The following is a 24454-nucleotide window of genomic DNA, read 5'->3' on the forward strand; positions in this document are numbered from 1 at the left end:
CTGTATTGTTTACAACCCACCCTTTACTCTATTAATAACAGGGACAACTGCTAAGCAATATGAAATCGGTAGATAAGTTTACACTTACTGTATAGCGAAGTACATGTAGCAGCTTGTAGGCGGTCATGACGTCATCGACCTTGTTGCAAAGATTCCTAAAGCAGATTGCATCCAAACTACTGCCTTATCACGTCCACTTGCAACTCGTTTTGCTCCCTGGTTAAAGGACACTGCGGCCGTAGATCTTATATGCTTTTCCTCCTTTTTAAATAAAAAGAATCGTGGACTCATTGATGCTGTAATGGTGTCCGGCAGCGGTGTAGCTGTTCCCTTCCTTCAACATATCCAAAACTTTTACCCTTTCTGCAATCATTTGCATCTTCTGTTGGCGCTTGGACACGGCCCCTGAAGCAGTAGCACGTTAATGCTGAATGAGTGAGATGAGACTTCCTTGTTAATGCAGCACTCCGTCGCTGAGCCAATCAGCAGCCCACAGGAACTTAACTGCGTGCTCTGATTGGGTAGCTTCTCAGCCATCCGCCAATAGCATCTCTTGTATGAAATCAACTGGGCAGACCAACTGAGGAAGCAAGTACCAGAAGTAAAAAGACCCATTGCCCGCAGAAACCCGCGAAGCAGCAAAAAATCTGCGTTATATATTTAGATATGCTTACATATAAAATCCGCAAAGTCATGAATCCGCGAAAAGTGAACTGCGAAGTAGCAAGGGATTACTGTATTGAAATTCCGGCAGAATTAAATATTTTCATTTTAGCAAAATACGTGAAATAAATTCTGCTTCACTTCCAGAGAAATTTTTGTCATTGATACAAGAAAGTAGTTTCGTTTGGTCTGGAAGCATTAACAGTACACGCATCAAATGTGCGTGAGTTTGCCATTCATTTTAGTATCTTGGTGATTGCAATCCTAAAGATGCATCGGAGTCAGAAAAGAATTTTGAAGTTCCATGGAACTTTGAGCATGTGTATCTCCAACTTCTTCTGCAGGAATGAAAAAGTAGGAAAGGGCAGGTGCTAAATAATGGCAGAGGCATGTAGTAAAATCTTCCTAATGAGAAAACAAAGTAATGTGCACGATGATGCGTTTTAGTGTGACTTTGTGTGGAAAATATGCAGCATGTCACATTTTTAAGAAACACACTGTGCTCTTCTGTGTTGACATGAACAAGAGGAATAAATAGAATTGATGCCACACATCACATACATTACATAGCTATACAAGAGAACACAGGTAAACATGAAAATATGAATGAGGCTTTAGAGACCAGTTTTCCTTGTTTTCCACTCCAAAAAATGTAGTGTAATCTAGTGTCGAAGCTGTATGTGAATTGAAGCTTGCCCGTTTTGCTCATTACTATTCTTTTCATTTGCTTATGTCTGCTGCATTCTAATCAAGTTCTATCAGATAGGATAACTGTATCTTTTTTCTTTCCAATCATAATAGTCTGGTCTTCAAACCTCCCCATGCCCTCTGAGATTCTGAATTGAATTAAGCAAGTTTAAGAATGTTATGTCCTATGTGTTCCTTCTCATGAGGCAAACTTTACAACCATTGAGAAAGAATGTCCTTCAACAAAAATGCACATTTATGTGAGTTACTCTTTACTCTTGTAACCAACCTTGTCATCTTGGAGCCAGGGTTGGCAGGTCTTTAAAAATTATAGCCCAAGGACAACTTAAAAATAGTGAATTTGCCCAAAAATAGCCCAATACATGAGGTAGACAAAAATGACACATCAGAAAGCGGGGGGCAGAGTCACAGCATGAGGGTTAGATACATACCATCAAAGCCCAAGGGGGGGGGCTCTGTAATATTTCAGTGATAGAATGGGTATTATACCATCACACTAAACTTGGGGGGGGTTGGGGGTTGATAGATTTTACATCAGTAAAAAACATATACAACCGCAATGTCAAATGGATGAAAAATATGGTAAAAATACAATGGGGAGGTTGAAAAATAGCCCAAAATGCTATGTTGTTTTCAAAAAGTAGCCCAAAAAAAAAAAAACACAACCAGTGAAAGCCCACTTTTTTCCCCACAGACAACGATCATAAATAGACCAGCTAGATGAGAAAACCAGAGACCTGGCAACACTGCATCAAGTGGCTTTATAATAAAAAGAATATGAACTCCTGTCTGATCAGATTCTTTTTATCACTCAAAAATCCTTCTTTCATGGTTTAGTATCATCCTGGTTCACAGCATAGTAATGCATCTGACTGAACCTGGCTTTGTACAATGAGCAGACAAAGTTGGGGACAAATCTTTTTGCCCAGTGTGCCAAGATCCCCCTCATCTCAGGGGATCGGCTAATACAATTCTTTCTAAACCAGGTGAGCTGCTGCTACACAGGGCTCACTACAAAACTTAACTCTTCTAAAAGTTAAACTAATCATTGGACATAAAATGACCAAACACTATACAGTTCTGGACTTTCATACTTTTACTAGAAATAAAACCTTTAAAAAACTCTCCATCTTGGTTAGGTTTGCTCACTTTGATCTACCGAAGAAGATGGCTCATCATAGTAGACCTTTCTTTTTCAAGTCTCATGTCTCTGAGATGATCTGACTGAGTCCAACTGAGGAAGTGCTCACATGCCATGAAGTATGAGTTCAGTTTCATTGTCTTGCCCAACTTTCTCTTAAGTTTGAAATAGAGTGTGAGTGGTCAGAAGAGTCTCATCTGAAGTGACGTTACTACTGGTCTGACAAGGTAAGTTCCCGCTTTTATATCTGGTCCACTATGTAAATGAGTACCAAACAGGAAGTCAACATTCACAACAGACTCCGCTTTTGACTGGGATGGAGCTGCTTCCTCATGAGCCTTTTACGGTCCATAATTCACCAAGTGGAAGTCCTTACAGTCTATGCAGATTTTGTAATTTTTGTCTCTGTTTGCATTACAATAAATATATTGTATGTGTCAAACAGGAATTAACACGTTACAGTTTTTCATTTTATTCTTTATGACAGCAGTGCAAGATATTAAGTCTGAAAGGTGAAACTCACAGTGAAGACACACAACACAAGTGGCAACCTGCTTCAGATTCCGCCTGCTGACATAGTATGGGTTTTATTTTTACTTGAATTACGTTTTAAACACTTGTGAGTCATGATCAAAATTCTTTGCTCAGCATACCTGTGGTTTCATTATTCTAATTGCTAAAAGGTAAGCAGACAGGTCACAGCACCTGGTAAGAACATGTGCAGAAAATGTCATTTTAACTATTTCAAGTCTATGATGAGTCTTTTAGAAATGAATTATTCAAAATATTCTGTACCAGCAACCCTGAACTGAATTAGTGCGCTGGAAAACAAATGAATGAATTCATCTGGAATATATAACCTTGTCTGATAGTGAATGACCAACAAAGCTGCTAAATCTGAAACCTGGTGAAACAGGGAGAAAATGAAACATCAGTAAGTTGATTTGTTTCTTGGTGCAAAGAGAATTGTCTGCAACTTAACATCAGTAAAACCAAAGAACTGGTTATTGACTTTCGCTGCAACAAAGAGCCACTATGTCTGGTCACTGTTCAGGGAGTGGACATGGAGGTGGTGCACTGCATCAAGTCAATGACAGGTTGGACACTTTTCTAGTAAAATGGAGGAACTAAATAAGAAAAGGCACACCAGGCTGTGTTAATTAATGTGGGTAGTGAGATGACTCTGTGATGGCCAGTGTGATTTTCTACGCTGTGGTGTGCTGGGCTGGGAACACCATTTCAAGAGAGGCCTACCGAATTAACAAACTAACTAAAAGGTAAGACTCAGTTATGGGACACACTCTCAACTGCATAATTAATATATCTATTAATTATCTATTATAATGTATTAATATATCTATTAATTATCTATCTATTATCTATTATTATTATCTATCTATTTATTTAAAGAATTTCTGTAAAAAAACACATTAAATAAAGTCCTATCTATCTATCTGGGATATGGTAAGAAAACCTGGATACCTAGATATAGTAAAACCTGTGTCATAAATACTAATGTTAATTGCTAATTACAATCCATTCATTTTTTAAACCACATTTTGCTCTGTATTGTGGAAAACCAAATTATCTCCCAGTAAGATCAACAGAAAGACTGCAGCAAACTCTGGATGAGACAACAGTCCATTGCAGGGCACACTTGTGCACTTCTGTTGTATTAACTTTAATCTAACTATTCACCTGAAAGATGATAGATAGATAGATAGATAGATAGATAGATAGATAGATAGATAGATAGATAGATAGATAGATAGATAGATAGATAGATCCATCCCCATCCATCGCCCTCCAGTGAGTGTTGCCTTCCTTTCTCCCAGCTCTGGCTCAGGAGTCAGATACTGTCCTGAGCGTCATTGGGGTTAACACTGTAAAGTGGATCCTTACACGTCACCTTTAACCGTAACTACATAGAATTCGGTGCCAGAGTCACACTTGGGGTTAACACATTAATGAGGTTAATGTTGCAGAACTGCTATTTAAATAAATTGCTTGACAACAGTGAGTAAAAGGTGGGGCTTGGGGTGTGATAGATAGATAGATAGATAGATAGATAGATAGATAGATAGATAGATAGATAGATAGATAGATAGATAGATAGATAGATAGATAGATAGATAGATAGATAGATAGATAGATAGATACTTTATTAATCCCAATGGGAAATTCACATTTGGGGAAGGGCAAGGACAGAGCCCAGAGACAAACCAGTAATAACCCAAAAAAAGCAGTAAGAGATGACAGAAGTGAGGGTCCTTCAAATAACAGTGAGGTTATTTGAAATTAATTAATTAATTAATAGTTTGTACTGTTGCATTTCTGAGGTGTCAGTAGTATATTAGCCATTTAGCTCTGTGAAGAAGATTACTTATATTCTGTTTTGTGTGTACCCCTTTTGTTGTCACCCATTACACACCCAATCTACCTGGAAGGGGGTCTCTCTGAATTGCCCTTCCCAAGATTTATTTAATTTGTTTTTGCTATAAGGTTTTTATTTTGGGAGTTTTTTTCTAGTTTTCTTAGAGACTCAAGTATGGGGGTTATCAAAAATCAGGGCATGTTAAAGCCTTTTGAGGCATTTCTTTTGTGATTTTGGGCTAAACAAGAAATAAATTGTTGGTATTAAAACATGATATTTGCTTTATTATCAGATAATAGGTTCCACACTTCTGGATTCCAAATTTAATTCAATATGTTCAATATACAGTATGTAAAAGATATGAGTGGTAGTTTCACACCCCCTTTCATATTATTTGGGGAAATGTAAACTTTTGAAGCAGTCAGACTGCTCCTGGTGCTTCAGTGACATTTCAAGCTTTGGATGTCATCAGTCATGTGGTTGTAAAGCTTCGATACATTAGAACATTAGAACAATCTAGACGAGAACAGGCCATTCATCCTAACAAAACTCGCCAGTCCTATCCAGTTAATTCCTCCAAAATAACATCAAGTTGAGTTTTGAAACTGTCTACACACTAATCATTCCATGTGTCTGTGATTTTCTGTGTGAAGAAAATCTTCCTAACATTTCTGTGAAATTTACCCATAACAATTCTCCAACTGTGCCCCCTTGTTCTAGATGAACTCATGTTTAAGCCACAATCTTGATCCACTGGACTAATTTCTTTCATAATTTTAAACACTTCAAACATGCCTCCTCTTAATAATCTTTTTGCTTAAACTGAAAAGGCCCAGCTCTTCTAATCTTTCCTCATAACACCTCACTAGTGCATTATAAAGTCTTCAGCATGACCTCCTTTGACTTGTACTCCACTCATCACGGCACTATATAACCTAAAATCCTGCCAGCCTTCTTAATGGCTTCTAAACAGTGTCTGGAGTTTGATAGTGTCGAGTCCACTATGACTCCTAAATCCTTCTCATAAAGTGGACTTTCGATTTTCAGACCTCTCATTGTTAGATGTAACTGATCCCAGTTAGAGAGGATGTCTGCAAAAGTGATCTTCTTGAAGTTCTTACCTCATTGATCTGCTTGTGGGATTAAAGACCAGTTCCCCTGGTGCTACTTTTTCTTGATGACATTGTATTGTGTAGCACCAGAAAAGAGGAAGGGGAGTGGGAGCTGGAAAAATGGAGAAGGGCTTTGAAAGTTAGACAATTGAAGATAAATAGGAAGAAGACAGAATATGTGAGGTTTTATGATCAGCAGGATTGAGAAGTTAGCCTGCAGGAAAGCAATTGAAAAAATATCTGGAAGATAGAAGATTAGATACAGATATAATGAATAGAGTGCCGTGTGGATGAAACCATAGGAAGAAGGTATCATGAGTATTGTGTGAATAAAGAATGAAGGCAAAGGTTAAAGGTGAGGTGCTTAAGACACTGATAAGACCAGCAATGATATATGGAGCTGAGACATGAGCAATACAGGGAACACAGGAGAAGTTAGATGCGGTAGAAATGAGAATGCTGAGATGGATGTGCAGATTTGAAAAAAAGGACAGAATAAGAAATGAGACAATTAAAGGTACAACAGAATTATGAGAGATATCTAAGACTGTACAGGAGAAATGAAGATGTGGGCAAAAGAGTGAGGGGAACAGAAGTGCAGGGTAAGAGAAAGTGAGGGAGGCCAAAGTAGATGTGGATGACTAAAGTAAAAGAATGCCTGAAGGAAAAGAGCTTGACTAGCTGTATGGAAAAGGTTGATCAAGCACATTGACCCCACATAGAAGTGTGAAAAGAGGAAGAAGAAGAAGAAGGCATAATACATTACATTTGCTTACATTAAATTTCCTCTGCCACAACTCTGTCCAAGCCTATATGCTGCCCAAGTCCCATTAGAATGACTCAAATTTTAGTTTATCTGCCAATCCTCCTAGCTTGGTATCATCGACAAACTATTAAAGGTTGGTAGGCAGGAAGGAATTAAATCTACCTGTCCGAGATATCCCAAGGTTTGTCTGTAAATTGAAATTACTCCAATCAAAAGCTATGCAATCAACAAATTCATTCCAGTGTTCTTGTTGATCTCATTTTAAAGTCACCATCTTGATCCACTGGAAATAATTCCCTTCATAATTTTAAACACTTCAGTAATGTCATCTCTTAATCTACTTTGGCTTAAACTGAAAAGGCTCAGCTCTTTTAATCTTTCCTCATAACTCATCCCCTGGAGCTCTGGAGTGAGCCTAGTTGTTCTTCTCCAGACTTTTTCCAGTGCTGCTATGTCCTTTTTCTAGCCTGGAGACCAAAACTGCACATCGTACTCCAGATGAGGCCTCACCAGTGTGTTATAAAGCTTGAGCAGAACCTCCTTAGACTTGTACTCTACTCATTGTGCCATATAACCTGACATTCTGTTAGCCTTCTTCATGGTTTCTGAACATTTTCTGGAATTTGATAGTGTTGAGTCCACTACAACTCCTAAGTCCTTCTCATCAGCAGTACTTTTGATTTTCAGACCTCCCATTAGCACAGATTTGATGTCAACTCTGTGCCAAGAAGAATAATTCCACTCTCTGTGAAGAGATGGAAATGCAATCACCAAAACACCACTGAAGAGCAATTTTAGTTCCAATGGCTTCTCTTTGGCTGTATGTATGTATAAAATTATTATACTGCAATGTATATTAGGAGTGAAAGCTACATTTAAAGCAAATTAAACAGATCCTTCTTTGTACCACATTTCTCTCATCTTAATCTCCGCCATGGTTACTTAAGCGATATATGGAAGAATTCAAAATATGAACTGCAATTCTAGAGAACATTCCTGGGGTCCCTGTTGGATACAATATTGATGAACGTGCTTAAAGGTCATTTTAGGTTCCGAATGACCCACACCAATATGGAATTGAAAACGAAGGCTTACTAGGTCAAATAGGTGAATATTATGTTGTTCCTTGTGATGTCATTCTACAATTTAAGCAGCAGGGAAAACTTCATGCGAAGAATTTATTAAAGATTTAAGCTTCTCCTTACCACATCACTCAAGTAGTCGGCCCACAAATCACCATCCAGGGCCGTAGAGCATGACTGACATTTATAAATAAGATTGATGTTAATGAGGAAATAAGGAACGCAGCAGCAAGTGATTTATTCTTTGTCATGTTATGAAGAATATATTTGCTGTTTATTCATTTATTTTAGAAGTCATATAAAAATAGAGCCAATATTATATTATGACAAAATAACTTTTATGAATTTGCATTTGATTTTCATGTTTTCTCACATATTTTGTTTTTATTGAAAACTGCTGGTACAAAACATTAAAACTGTTCAACTAAAAACAATATGAAAACAGTAAACTGCTCGTATTATTTAAACACTATGAAAAATTAATCATGACGAATAATTGTTGATTAAATGTTTGCCTAAGGAAGAGAGCAGACCAAAATGTTTTATTTTTAGACAGATCTGGTGAGGGCTTATGTCCAAGGGCCAAAATTGTCACAAGTTTTAAAAGTTAAAAAGAAAAATGCAACACTTGGATAAATTAAAAAAAAGAATTGAAGGAAATGGCCATCAGATTCACAAAGGAGAACTTTACATTGAGAAATAATGGAAAGACATTAATTTGTTTAGCAGTTCTTAGAATTCGAATAAACATATTCTTCAGCCATCCATTCATTTTCCTAAAATTGGGTTTAGAAAATTGGAATACGTGATATGAAAATGTAAAGATGATTTTTGTGATCAGCAAGCCAAAATCCCTAAGGTAGACCAAACAGTTTTCAGGAAGCATAATCGTCATTGTCCAGTGTGATTAATAAACAAAATATTTATGGTAAATTAAAAAATAAAAAATCAACAATATTTATGGAATAATTTACAGAAAATGTCTAAAAGACAAAACCAAAACAACAAACATTTAAGTTAGGAGAGTCACCCTGGCTGTAACCTGACTATGCAACTTCTGTTCTTTGGCACCTCTAAGTTGGCCAGGCGTGGGTGAGCGTGGCTGTGTGCCTGAGACCTACCAAGTGAGTAACAGTATCACCATCACCATCAGAGTAACTTACATTGCCAAGCTGTCTGTGTGTCATCTATGATCGTTTCTGATCATTTCACACAATAAGAAGTTTCACCTCCATGTCACCCTATAACAAAATGAGATGGTAGAGAAAATGTATGAATGCAGTGGCAGGGTTTAAGAGACTAACTGGTCAGTGAGGTTATCATGGCACCATTACGATGGCTACAGTGGTGTGAAAAACTATTTGCCCCCTTCCTGATTTCTTATTCTTTTGCATGTTTGTCACACAAAATGTTTCTAATCATCAAACACATTTAACCATTAGTCAAATATAACACAAGTAAACACAAAATGCAGTTTGTAAATGGTGGTTTTTATTATTTAGGGAGAAAAAAAAATCCAAACCTACATGGCCCTGTGTGAAAAAGTAATTGCCCCCTGAACCTAATAACTGGTTGGGCCACCCTTAGCAGCAATAACTGCAATCAAGCGTTTGCGATAACTTGCAATGAGTCTTTTACAGTGCTCTGGAGGAATTTTGGCCCACTCATCTTTGCAAAATTGTTGTAATTCAGCTTTATTTGAGGGTTTTCTAGCATGAACCGCCTTTTTAAGGTCATGCCATAGCATCTCAATTGGATTCAGGTCAGGACTTTGACTAGGCCACTCCAAAGTCTTCATTTTGTTTTTCTTCAGCCATTCAGAGGTGGATTTGCTGGTGTGTTTTGGGTCATTGTCCTGTTGCAGCACCCAAGATCGCTTCAGCTTGAGTTGACGAACAGATGGCCGGACATTCTCCTTCAGGATTTTTTGGTAGACAGTAGAATTCATGGTTCCATCTATCACAGCAAGCCTTCCAGGTCCTGAAGCAGCAAAACAACCCCAGACCATCACACTACCACCACCATATTTTACTGTTGGTATGATGTTCTTTTTCTGAAATGCTGTGTTCCTTTTACGCCAGATGTAACGGGACATTTGCCTTCCAAAAAGTTCAACTTTTGTCTCATCAGTCCACAAGGTATTTTCCCAAAAGTCTTGGCAATCATTGAGATGTTTCTTAGCAAAATTGAGACGAGCCCTAATGTTCTTTTTGCTTAACAGTGGTTTGCGTCTTGGAAATCTGCCATGCAGGCCGTTTTTGCCCAGTCTCTTTCTTATGGTGGAGTCGTGAACACTGACCTTAATTGAGGCAAGTGAGGCCTGCAGTTCTTTAGACGTTGTCCTGGGGTCTTTTGTGACCTCTCGGATGAGTTGTCTCTGCGCTCTTGGGGTAATTTTGGTCGGCCGGCCACTCCTGGGAAGGTTCACCACTGTTCCATGTTTTTGCCATTTGTGGATAATGGCTCTCACTGTGGTTCGCTGGAGTCCCAAAGCTTTAGAAATGGCTTTATAACCTTTACCAGACTGATAGATCTCAATTACTTCTGTTCTCATTTGTTCCTGAATTTCTTTGGATCTTGGCATGATGTCTAGCTTTTGAGGTGCTTTTGGTCTACTTCTCTGTGTCAGGCAGCTCCTATTTAATTTGATTGAAACAGGTGTGGCAGTAATCAGGCCTGGGGGTGGCTACGGAAATTGAACTCAGGTGTGATACACCACAGTTAGGTTATTTTTTAACAAGGGGGCAATTACTTTTTCACACAGGGCCATGTAGGTTTGGATTTTTTTTTCTCCCTAAATAATAAAAACCACCATTTACAAACTGCATTTTGTGTTTACTTGTGTTATATTTGACTAATGGTTAAATGTGTTTGATGATCAGAAACATTTTGTGTGACAAACATGCAAAAGAATAAGAAATCAGGAAGGGGGCAAATAGTTTTTCACACCACTGCTATATTCAGAAGCCACATGCATATGTAAACTGCCGAATTTCCCCCTTGGCACAAATAAATGTATTTCTGAATGCTTTTCATATGAAAATGATGAACAAGGAAGGTGATGGATTTCAGTATATGAAACATGTAATTGATACACAGTACAACAACTACAACTGGAACATCTGTGGTTATCTAAAAGCAGTGGCACTGCTACAACAACAACATTTACAACAGCAACATTTATTTCTATAGCACATTTTCATACAAATGATGTAGCTCAAAGTGCTTTACATGATGAAGAAAGAGAAAAAAGACAAAATAAATAAGAAAATAGAATTAGGGAACACTAATTAACATAGAGTAAAAGTAAGGTCCAATGGTCAGGGAGGACAGAAAAAACAAAAAAAAACTCCAGATGGCTGGAGAAAAAAAAAAATCTGCAGGGGTTCCAGGCCACGAGACCACCCAGCCCCCACTAGGCATTCTACCTAACATAAATGACCTCAGTCAGTCCTCATTGTATTCAGGGTTCACGTGGAAGAACTTGATGATGATAGTCATGTGGACCTTTGGCCTTCAGTCCATCCATGTAGGGACATCACGGTGCTTTGATTAGCTGGTGGTGGTGCAGATCAGCACCGCAGAAAACCGGAAAAAGAACAGAAGAGAAAGTAGGGGTGAGTACGGATTATAGAGCCACCAGGATTAAACTAAAATGAAGCTATGAGAAAGCCAAGTTAAAATAATGTGTTTTCAGCAGTGTTTTAAAGTGCTCCACTGTATTAGCCTGGCGAATTTCTATTGGTAAACTATTGCAGATTTTAGGTGCATAACAGCAGAAGGCCGCCTCATCACTTCTTTTAAGTTTAGCTCTTGAAATTCTAAGTAGACACTCATTTGAAGATCTAATGTTACGATTTGGAGTGTAAGGTGAAAGACATTCTGAAATATAAGATGGAGCGAGATTACTTAAGACTTTGTAAACCATAAGCAGTATTTTAAAGTCAATTCTAATTGACACAGGTAACCAATGTAGTGACATCAAAACTGGAGAAATGTGCTCGGATTTTCTTTTCCTAGTTAAGATTCTAGCAGCTGCATTCTGCACTAGTTGCAATCGATTGATGTCTTTTTTTAGGTAGTCCTGAGAGGAGCGCTTTACAGTAATCTAACCTACTGAAAACAAAAGCGTGAACTAATTTCTCAGCATCTTTCAATGTCCTTGTTGTACAAGGAATGCAACTCGGCCATACCAAGTACTACACATGGGCCAGCCATTCTAAAGAGTCTTATTATATGAGCTCCATAAGCTTTCATTCCAGGGCACAGAAGTATGGCATAGAAACCACTTGTCAACCCAATAAAGGTAAATTCATATGAAAACAATGAACAAGGAAGGTGACGGATTTCACTATTGGAGACTGAGGTTGCTACAAATAACTGATGCCAAGATTAAGAAAGGCATTTTTGTTTGTCTACAACTCAGACACGTCATCAATGATAAGCAGTTTGAAGATGTGCCTGTTGGGCTGGAGGAAGTCACATGGAAGGCATTCAAGGATGTTGTCGAGAATTTTCTTGGCAACTACAGAGCACCAAACTACATCTAGCTGGTTGACAACATGCTTCAAGTGTGTTGCCTCCCAACCTCTTTTCACGTCAGAATGCCAGTTCAACCCCTGTGGCATCTATCTATCTATCTATCTATCTATCTATCTATCTATCTATCTATCTATCTATCTATCTATCTATCTATCTGTCTGTCTGTCTGTCTGTCTGTCTGTCTGTCTGTCTGTCTGTCTGGTATATTACTCTTGAGGGGATAATCATCGATAGATAGATAGAAAGATCTAGATAGATAGATCACTATATAATAGACAGACAGACAGACAGACAGACAGACAGACAGACAGACAGACAGACAGATAGATAGATAGATAGATAGATAGATAGATAGATAGATAGATAGATAGATTAATAGTTGCCAGCTATTCTAATATTTGATGTAGGTAAGCCTCCAGAAAAACTCACATGTACACAGAGAGAATGCAAATTCAGCACAGACAGTGACCATGCAGAGATTTTAACCTGACTCTGGAGCGTCACTAACTATTGTGCCGCCTTGAAATAACACTTACATTACATTTTACATTCACTGGCTTAGCAGATGCTCTTATCCAAAGTGACTTCTAAACAATGGCAACATAATCGAGTAAACATCAGTCTGGGGGTCTGTTTTGGAATAATAAATAAACATCCCTATGAAAAGAAATCATAACATTTATCAGTTGGAATAAACAAGAGATGCCAGTCATGCTGTCCAGCCAGTTGTGTGTCAGTGTGATTTAAGTGTGAGTTACATCCACGATTGACCAGAACCTTTTGTTTGTCTTTTTTGCAAAGAGTGCTGCATTAGGCATGTGAGGACAGCAAGGGCAGCACTTACGATGTTGATGCTCACTTCATATTTCCCAGACTTGCTCTGAGCTGAGAGGCACCCTTTCAGGCTGAAGCCATTATGTGCGCACCTAGGTGTTTATGCCCCACCAAACCTTTCTGAGGTGGAATGGAATTTAATAATTAATGAATCACAGCCTTCCTCTCTAAAACCATTAAAATCCCAGTGGGAATCTTACCATGTTCGATGTGACTCACACACCTAAGAACAAGACTTAGAGGATTACTGCACATATTATCTCTGCCTACAAAATTGCCATATGTCTCATATTTAAATTAGTGTGACATTTAAGAAGAAATACCTCAAGAAAGGTAAAATATCAGAATTATACTTAGATTTAAATCTAAAGGCATTTGCTGGTACTCTCAGAAGGCCTGTTAGGATGGACTCCAGTTTCCTGTGACCCTGTCCTGTAAAAATGGAGTTCAGAAAAGATATGGAGAGATAAATGTATTGTGATTTGTGTTTTTTATTCATTTTTTTTACACTTTCCCATGAAGTTTTTGGAACTTCTCATTGGCTATTCTGGGGTTTCTGGGGTTTTTGATTAACAACAACAACAATATTTATTTCTATAGCACATTTTCATACCAACAATGTAGCTCAAAGTGCCTTACATGATGTCAAAGAGAAAGTTACAAGAAAAAGTAACAAATAAGATTAGGCAAGAATATTAAGGAATAAGTAACAAAAAAAAAAACAAATAAATCTATATGATCTTAAAAAACAGACATATAACTAGTAAAAGAGTAGTGTCCTTATATATTGTCACACACGTGCACATGGGGAACAGCTGAAGGGCCTAGTCACTTGTAGTTTTACGCCAGGCCAGGGGGCGGCGGAGTGTACTGACTATCTCTCTCAGTCCCTTGCAGACCTTTCCCGGGAAATCCCGCCTCTTGTCATCCCCAAGGATGACATCACTTCCGACCACGAGGACGCCACTCCCAGTTCCTGCTACGATGACGTCATTTCCTTCCCAGGCCTTTAAAACTGCCACCTTGCCTCAGTACAGGCAGTTCTGTTCTGGACTCTGAACCATTCACATCTTGTACAAAAACAAGCAATTTTGCAGCCGAGCATATTATACGGGTGGCTGCCCCAAACCTTTGTGATGTCTCTGACTCATTCTTCTGACAATATATATAATGACATCATTATATAAGTCTCTAAAGATGAGTCTGGTGTTAAGGTCAGATGGCCAGGAAGGAAAAACAAAAAACTCCTGTTAAACTGGAGAATAAAAACAAAATCTGTAGGGCTTCCAAGGCTAAAGGACCACCCAGCCCCCACTGGGCAATGTACCGAACATAAATGTTCTGTCGCAGGTGGCCATTGGGGGGGGGGCGGCCTGGAGGACCGGAAGAGGACTTATGCCTTTCCCAGACCATGTTGGGGAGACTACCCTGGTACCTATGGGGGCCACGGGTACAGAGCTTTGAAGCTCAACCCTGTAGGGCTCAACCTCGTGGTCACCGCCAGGTGGCGCCCCAATGCCTTTGGAGCCCTGGACCTCAGCACTTCCGCCACACCTGGAAGTGCTGGGGGGAAGAGGATTGGGGACACCTGGAGTGCTTCCGGGTGATTATAAAAGGGAAGAGTAAGGCATTTGAGTTGGCCTGAACATTGGAGGACTTTGGGGTTTGTGGTGCACTTAGAACTGTAAATAATCTATACTAATAAAAGGCAAAGCCCTCACTCACTCACTCACTCACTCACTCACTCACTCACTCACTCACTCACTCACTCACTCACTCACTCACTCACTCACTCATCACTAATTGTCCAACTTCCCGTGTAGGTGGAAGGCTGAAATTTGGCAGGCTCATTCCTTACAGCTTACTTACAAAAGTTAGGCAGGTTTCATTTCGAAATTCTACGCGTAACGGTCATAACTGGAACCTCTTTTTTGTCCATATACTGTAATAGACTGCAGCTCGATGGCCGTGGGAGGCGGAGTTGCATATCGCGTCATCATGCCTCCCACGTAATCACGTGAACTGACTGTGAACGCAGTACGTAGAAAACAAGGAAGAGCCCCAAAGAGCACTGAAGAAAACATTCATTACACAATTGAGAAGGCAGCGAAACAATAAGAAGCGAGCGAGTGACGCATACAAGCATATTCATAAGTGCAGCTACTGCGGAAACAAAGCACGGTGTAAACCGTAAGTTTAAATTAAGTTTATAGAAACGCTGCCGCTGCCGTTTGCAATACCATATTCGCGACATACAAGTTTAATGAGAAGACACGAGGTATAAACGAGACTTTGGATCACTTTGTAACAGAGTTAAAATTGCTGTAGCGAGAAACTTTTAAGTGCCGGGTCTTAGCTAACATTAAATAAAGCCGTGGACATTGCAACATCACACAAGAGAGCGGCTCACGTGAACTGACTGAACGCAGCACGAGTGATCACTTCGATGAATCAAACCTGTTCAAAAAACACATTACACAATTGATAATGTAGGAAAAGAATATGAAGCGACTGACGTAGCAAGAAACTTTTAAGTGCCGGGTCTTAGCTAACATTAAATAAAGCCGTGGACATCGCAACATCACACAAGAGAGCGGCTCACGTGAACTGACTGAACGCAGCACGAGTGATCACTTTGAATCAAACCTGTTCAAAAAACACATTACACAATTGATAATGTAGGAAAAGAATATGAAGCGAATGACGCATACAGACATTTTCATGAGTGCAGGTACTTCGGAAACAAAGCACCGTGTACACCTAAAGTTTAAATGAAGTTCATAGACCTACAAAAGGTTGCCATTGATTTGAGGCAAGATTGCTTTTCTTCTGTACAACTATACGTTGCATTCTCAACAGTAAGCTTGCACGGCTTGGTCATTTTACAACCGGAGTGCTGAATTGACAACGTGGTATACAAAGAGAACTATAACAATCGTAATAAACGAACAATAAAACAGCGGAGAACCCGCTGCTTCCTTGGCGAAGCAAGGAAAAAAGATGACCTTATATGGCGTTCGTTTATAAAACAGCGGAGAACCTGTGTAAAGGCTGCTTCGCAAAAAAACAGTAGAGCGCCTTATATGACCAGGCAGTCAGCTAAAGAAGGGAATCAATAAATAACTATAATCGTAATAAACGAACAAAAAATAGCGGAGAATCCGCGGATTACATAAAGGAAATGGGTATCTGAACAGAAAAGTGAATCTCAAATAGCTACACAATAACTATAACAATCGTAATAAACGAACAATAAAACAATACAGAACTGCAAAGCAAGGAGAAAGGACAGCCTTATATGGCGTTCGTTTATAAAACAGCGGAGAGGCTGTGTAAAGGCAGCTTCACAAAAAAACAGATCCTTAACAAATTGTTATTGGTATATTTTCCCTCAATTTAAAAAGGTTTTCTTTTCTTCTTAATAAAAATTTAAAAGCAGTACTTCGCCACTGCGAAGCGCGCAGATTTGGCTATATATATATACTAGCAAAATACCCGCGCTTCGCAGCGGAGAAGTAGTGTGTTAAAGAGGTTATGTAAACATATATATACATAAACATATATACTTATATATACATATCTACATATACACATATCTACATATATACATATATATATACATATACACATCCGCATATATATACATATATCAACATATATATACACATACATATACACACATACATACATACACACACACATATATATATATATATACACATACAGACACATATATATACATATACATATTTTCATATCTACATATATATACACATATATACATATCTACATACATACACATCTATCTATCTATCTATCTATCTTCTCTATCTATCTATATATATATATATAAAACTATCCATCCATCCATCCATTTTCCAACCTGCTGAATCCGAACACAGGGTCACGGGGGTCTGCTGGAGCCAATCCCAGCCAACACAGGGCACAAGGCAGGGAACCAATCCCGGGCAGGGTGCCAACCCACCGCAGGACACACACAAACACACCCACACACCAAGCATGCACTAGGGCCAATTTAGGATTGCCAATCCACCTAACCTGCATGTCTTTGGACTGTGGGAGGAAACCGGAGCGCCCGGAGGAAACCCACGCAGACACGGGGAGAACATGCAAACTCCACGCAGGGTGGACCCGGGAAGCGAACCCGAGTCTCCTAACTGCGAGGCAGCAGCGCTACCACTGCGCCACCGTGCCGCCCATATATATAACTATTTATATATATATATATATATATATCTATCTATTTATATATATATATATATATATATATACATATATATCTCTATCTATCTATCTATATATATACATCCCCGTGCTTTGCAGCGGCGAAGTACTGCTTTTAAATTTTTATTAAGAAGAAAACCTTTTTAAATTGAGTGAAAATATACCAATAAAAATTTGTTAAGGATCTGTTTTTTTGTGAAGCTGACTTCACACAGCCTCTCCGCTGTTTTATAAACGAACGTCATATAAGGTCTTCCTTTTTAGTTGCTTTGCCAACGGAAGCAGCCTTTTTATTTAATCCTGTTTTTACGATTGTTCTGTTTGTATATCACATTGTCAGTTCAGCACTCCGGTTGTAATATGAGCAAGCCGTGCAAGCTTACTGTTGAGAATGCAACGTATAGTTGTACAGGAGAAAAGCAATCTTGCCTCAAATCAATGGCAACCTTTTGTAGGTCTATGAACTTAATTTAAACTTTAGGTTTACACGGTTCTTTGTTTCCGAAGTACCTGCACTCATGAATATGTCTGTATGCGTCAGTGGCTTCATATGTTCACGTGAGCCGCTCTCTTGTGTGATGTTGCGATGTCCACGGCTTTATTTAATGTTAGCTAAGACCCGGCACTTAAACGTTTCTTGCTACAGCAATTTTAACTCCGTTACAAAGTGAACCAAAGTCTCGTTTATACCTCGTGTCTTCTCATTAAACTTGTAAGTCGCGAATATGGTATTGCAAACGGCAGCGGGAGCATTTCTATAAACTTAATTTAAACTTACGGTTTACACCGTGCTTTGTTTCCGCAGTAGCTGCACTTATGAATATGCTTGTATGCGTCACTCGCTCGCTTCTTATTGTTTCGCTGCCTTCTCAATTGTGTAATGAATGTTTTCTTCAGCGTTCTTTGGGGCTCTTCCTTGTTTTGTACGTACTGCGTTCACAGTCAGTTCACGTGATTACGTGGGGATCTGTTTTTTTGTGAAGCTGACTTCACACAGCCTCTCCGCTGTTTTATAAACGAACGTCATATAAGGTCTTCCTTTTTCGTTGCTTTGCCAACGGAAGCAGCCTTTTTATTTAATCCTGTTTTTACGATTGTTCTGTTTGTATATCACATTGTCAGTTCAGCACTCCGGTTGTAATATGAGCAAGCCGTGCAAGCTTACTGTTGAGAATGCAACGTATAGTTGTACAGGAGAAAAGCAATCTTGCCTCAAATCAATGGCAACCTTTTGTAGGTCTATGAACTTAATTTAAACTTTAGGTTTACACGGTTCTTTGTTTCCGAAGTACCTGCACTCATGAATATGTCTGTATGCGTCAGTCGCTTCATATGTTCACGTGAGCCGCTCTCTTGTGTGATGTTGCGATGTCCACGGCTTTATTTAATGTTAGCTAAGACCCGGCACTTAAACGTTTCTTGCTACAGCAATTTTAACTCCGTTACAAAGTGATCCAAAGTCTCGTTTATACCTCATGTCTTCTCATTAAACTTGTAAGTCGCGAATATGGTATTGCAAACGACAGCGGGAGCATTTCTATAAACTTAATTTAAACTTACGGTTTACACCGTGCTTTGTTTCCGCAGTAGCTGCACTTATGAATATGCTTGTATGCGTCACTCGCTCGCTTCTTATTGTTTCGCTGCCTTCTCAATTGTGTAATGAATGTTTTCTTCAGCGCTCTTTGGGGCTCTTCCTTGTTTTGTACGTACTGCATTCACAGTCATTTCACGTGATTACGTGGGTGGCGTGATGACGCGATACGCAACTCCGCCTCCCACGGCCATGGAGGTGCACTCTATTACAGTATATGGACAAAAAAGAGGTCCCAGTTATGATCATTACGCGTAGAATTTCAAAATGAAACCTGCCTAACTTTTGTAATTAAGCTGTAAGGAATGAGCCTGCCAAATTTCAGCCTTCCACCTACATGGGAAGTTGGAGAATTAGTGATGAGTGAGTGAGTGAGTGAGTGAGTGAGTGAGTGAGTGAGTGAGTGAGTGAGTGAGTGAGTGAGTGAGTGAGGGCTTTGCCTTTTATTAGTATATATATATATATATATATATATATATATATATATCTATGTAGATATGTATATATATATATATATATATATATATATATATATGTAAATGTATGTATGTATATATGTATGTCTATATATATATATATATATATATATATATATATATATATATATATATATATATGTTGATATGTATATATATGTGTATATATATGTAGATATTGTGAAAGGGTGCTTCCCGGACACAGACAGGCAGACACATTTCCAATCATCACCCCACGTTTATTTACACACTTCCTACTATTTACAAAGTCACTATGTGCACCACACCAAACCCTCCCGCAGTCTCCCGAAGTCCAGGCTCTCAACAGCCACTTTCTTCTTCACACACAACACACTCGGGCCTCTCCTCACCCCCTCTGCATCGGCCTTGTCCTCCTCCTACCCGACTCCAGCCTTGATTGCAAGGCGGCGGCTCCTTAAATAGGTAGCTGGGTGCGGCTCGCAATCAGCCACCTGCCACAATATGTATATAGATATATATATATATATATATATATATATATATATATATATAAATATATATATATATGTGTATATATATGTAGATATGTATATATATATGTAGATATGTAAATATGTATATGTATATATATGTATGTGTATATATATGTTGATATGTGTATATATATATATGTATATATATGTGGATGTGTATATGTATATATATATATGTATATATGTTTATATATGTATATGTAGATATGTGTATATGTAGATATGTATATATATGTATATATGTATATATATGTTTACATAACCTCTTTAACACACTACTTCTCCGCTGCGAAGCGCAGGTATTTTGCTAGTGTATAATAAACGTGTGTTGGGTGACTTCAAGGTGTCCACCTGTCTGTGTCCGAGCCGGCTTCCACAGTTCATAAGTCAGTCCTCTTTGTTTCCAGGCTTCATATGAGAGGATTCAGAGCAGTCGGTCTCATGGACAGCTGGGGTTACATAGTGCCTCGATCAGGTGGTGGTGGCGCAAATCACCACCACAGGAGAACCGGAAAAGAGAGCAGAGCTTAGGAAAGATTTTAAATTCCTGAAGAATATGATAATTCTATGCATGTATAATCTACTAGGAGTACAAATAAAATGTAGCGACGAAAAAGCCAAATTAAATTAATAAGTTTTTAACAATTTTTTAAAATGTTCCACAGTACTAGCCTGGCGTCTCTCTATTGGTAAAGTATTCCAGATTTGAGGTGCATAACAGCAAATGGCCACCTCACCACTTCTTTTCCACTTGAATCTTGGAATTATAAGCAGGCCACCTTTAGAAGATCTAAGGTTACAACTTGAAGTGTAGGGGGACAGGCATTCCAAAATGTAGAATGCAGTGAGATTATTTAGTAGTATTTTAAAGTCAATTCTGAATGACACGGGTAACCAATGTAACAACACTAAAACTGCTGATATGTGCTCAAATGTTCTTGGGAAAGATCTACTATATTATTTCTAATATCATTTATTTTGAGTTTTCAAAAATATAGCAAAAGCCTCACGAGTTTCACTAGAAGTTTTTAAGAGGCATTACATTGAGTAAGCTGAGTTTAGAATTTGATCAGTAGTTAAGAATATAACTCTTGTATTACCAGCGTTATCATTTATTATTTTAGAGAAATAGGACTGCCTTGCAAGGCAGACTGTGTTGTTATATTCAATTATTCGTGCCTTCAGTTTTTCATAGTGGACTATCAGTTTAGTTTTTTTCCATTTACACTCCGCTCTCCTGCATGTTCTGTTTAAATTAGATACTCTTTGGGTCTTCCAAGATATGACAGTGTTGGAGGATTTCTTAACAGTCTTTACAGTGGCCACTTAGTATTAAACATTTTCCACCTTACTGGTTACACTACTAGCTTTATTAAGATGCACACTACGCAGAATATTAGCAAACATTGAATCTGTAGATGTATTTATATAATGTTTTTTAACAATACGCTTCTCATTAATTGTAATTAACAGTACTGTATTTCTACGTCAAATAATATGTAAAAATGGTGCGATATACCAATATCCATGACCTGTCTCACGTCAACGTATAATCCTTTTGAAATCACTAAATCCAACGTGTGTCCTCCCTTATGTGCAGGCCGACTGACTTATTGACTGAGATCAAAAGAGTGCAGTACTCTATGTCCAGGCATTCTCCTGCTTTTGGGTCATACTGGCTATCCACATAAAAACTGAAATTGCCTACAATTAGAAACCTGTTAAGGCATTTAGTTTGTTCTGTCTTGGTTCCAGATGTACATGTAATTTTTTTTAGCATCTTATTGCTGACAGGGCAGATCCAAGCAACTATAGGCCAGTAAGCTTAACATGCATCACAGGAAAATTAATGGAAGGAATTATTAAGGATAAGACTGAGCAATACCTGTCAAGGACAGGAGTTATTAGGAACAGTCAGCATTTGTTCAGAAGAGGGAGGTCGTGTTTTACTAACATGCTGGAATTCTATGAGGAGGCAACAAAAGGATACGATCAAAGTGGAGCATATGATGTTATTTATATCGACTTTCAGAAAGCATTTTAAAAAGTGACACATGAGAGGTTGAGCATCAAATTAAAAGAAGTGGGAGTTCAGGGTGATGTTTTTAGATGGGTGCAGAATTGGCTCAGGAAGCAGAGGGTGATGGTGCGAGGAACCTCATCAGAACTGGCCGATGTTAAGAGTGATGTTCCACAGGGGTCAGTGCTAGGGCCGCTGCTATTTTTAATATATATAAATGATTTAGATAAGAATATAAGTAACAAGCTGGTTAAGTTTGCAGATGATACCAAGACAGGTGGATTAGCTGATAGTTTGGAATCTGTTATATCATTACAGAAGGATTTGGATAACATACAGGCTTGGCCAGATTTGTGGCAGATTAAATTTAATGTCAGTAAATGTAAAGTATTACACATAGGAAGTAAAAATGTTAGGTTTGAATACACAATGGGTGGTCAGAAAATTGAGAGTACACCTTATGAGAAGGATTTAGGAGTCATAGTGGACTCTAAGCTATCGACTTCCCGACAGTGTTCAGAAGCCATTAAGAAGGCTAACAGAATTTTAGGTTATATAGCACGATGTGTGGAGTTCAAGTCCAAGGAGGTTCTGCTCAACCTTTATAAAGCACTGGTGAGGCCTAATCTTGAGTACTGTGTGCAGTTTTGGTCTCCAGGCTACAAAAAGGACATAGCAGCACTAGAAAAGGTCCAGAGAAGAGCAACAGGGCTGATTCTAGGGCTACAGGGGTTGAATTATGAGGAAAGATTAAAAGAGCTGATCCTTTACAGTTTAAGCAAAAAGAAGATTAAGAGGTGACATGACTGAAGTGTTTAAAATTATGAAGGGAATTAGTACAGTGGATCGAGACTGTTATTTTAAAATGAGTTCATCAAGAACACGGGGACACAGTTGGAAACTTGTTAAGGGTAAATTTCGCACAAACATTAGGAAGTTTTTCTTTACACAAAGAACAATAGACACTTGGAATAAGCTATCAAGTAGTGTGGAAGACAGTAAGACGTTGGGGACTTTCAAAACTCGACTTGATGTTTTTTTGGAAGAAATAAGTGGATAGGACAGGCGAGCTTTGTTGGGCTGAATGGCCTGTTCTCGTCTAGAGTGTTCTAATGTTTTGAATAATGATGGGTGGCGACATTTTGCGACTTTTGCATTGGAAAAGGCATCCTCCCAGTATGCTTACATGACGCCTTTTAAAAAGGTCACTAATACGCAGTTGGGGTATCCGTGTTTTGGATAAAACAAAAAATCCTAACATGTACTTCTCTGTGTTTTTGTTCTTGGTTTTCTAACTTACCTTCCAGTTTGTAATTCTGATTCTTGTTTCACATTTCTGACTTGGGGAAAGATCAGTTTGTCTTTGGTTTTGACCTTGGGGTATACTCCGTATTGTTCTCACTTCATCTACTGGTCCCAAAAAACATTCTGGGCAGGATGGGCAGATAGAGCAATGTGTGAAACTAAATTAGGCCTCCTTCCCTTTAGCAATGAATGTTGTTGAATACACACTGTTTTTGGGATGACATGATGGTAATAACTACTGTATTTATGTATCCATTGTCCTGGGTTAAAATCTCAAATCTAGTTGCTGTCTGTATGCTGTTACATGTTCCTCATTGGTTGGTGTGACTTTTTGTCAGGGCACTGGAGTTTTTTTATTTTTTTTCATATCCTAATGTCCTGATTGAAAACTGACAGGTAAACTTTTGAGCAGAACCAAGAGATGCATGTAGGAAAACAAAAAAGGGACAAGCTGGAAATGAAAGCCAAGACTTGAAAAAAATTGAGGTCAAAAGAACAAGTAAGAGGTCAAAATAGAACAAAATACGCAAAAATATTTAGAGCAAAGGTTTTTTGATAGAGTTTTTGGTGTCCACTGATAGGATAAGGAAACAAACCTCTAGCAATTCTTTTATCCCATTGCGTCAAGTATGAACAGGTCACAACCTCTGAGGCCAAACCCCTAGAAATGCTAGGAAGTGGACTTAACAACGTGAACTCAAAATGGCAGTCGTTATGGACCTAAATTGATGAAGACATTGCAAAAACAAAATGCAGTACGTAAACCATTCTGAGCAAAAAAAATGACAGAAACAGAATCTGTGACTTAAAAAATCCCAAATTCAGGTACAAGATAATATTATATAATTAGTAACAAAACCGAAACATAACACCCAGAGACCTGCATGGTAGATTGTTAAGCCATTCTAAAATTGTCCTTCTCATTTTGGCTGGGTGTTTGCTCTGATTCATATTGTCACCTGTTGGACGTTTCTTAGACAGGAGTGTGTGCCTTTCCTAATCATTTCAAGTGACATAGCAAATCGTCTGAATCCTTACACTGGCTCCCGGTTAAGTTTAGGGCAGATTTCAAAATCC

This window comes from Erpetoichthys calabaricus, chromosome 9 (genome assembly GCF_900747795.2).
Source record: "Erpetoichthys calabaricus chromosome 9, fErpCal1.3, whole genome shotgun sequence".
Taxonomy (NCBI): domain Eukaryota; kingdom Metazoa; phylum Chordata; class Cladistia; order Polypteriformes; family Polypteridae; genus Erpetoichthys; species Erpetoichthys calabaricus.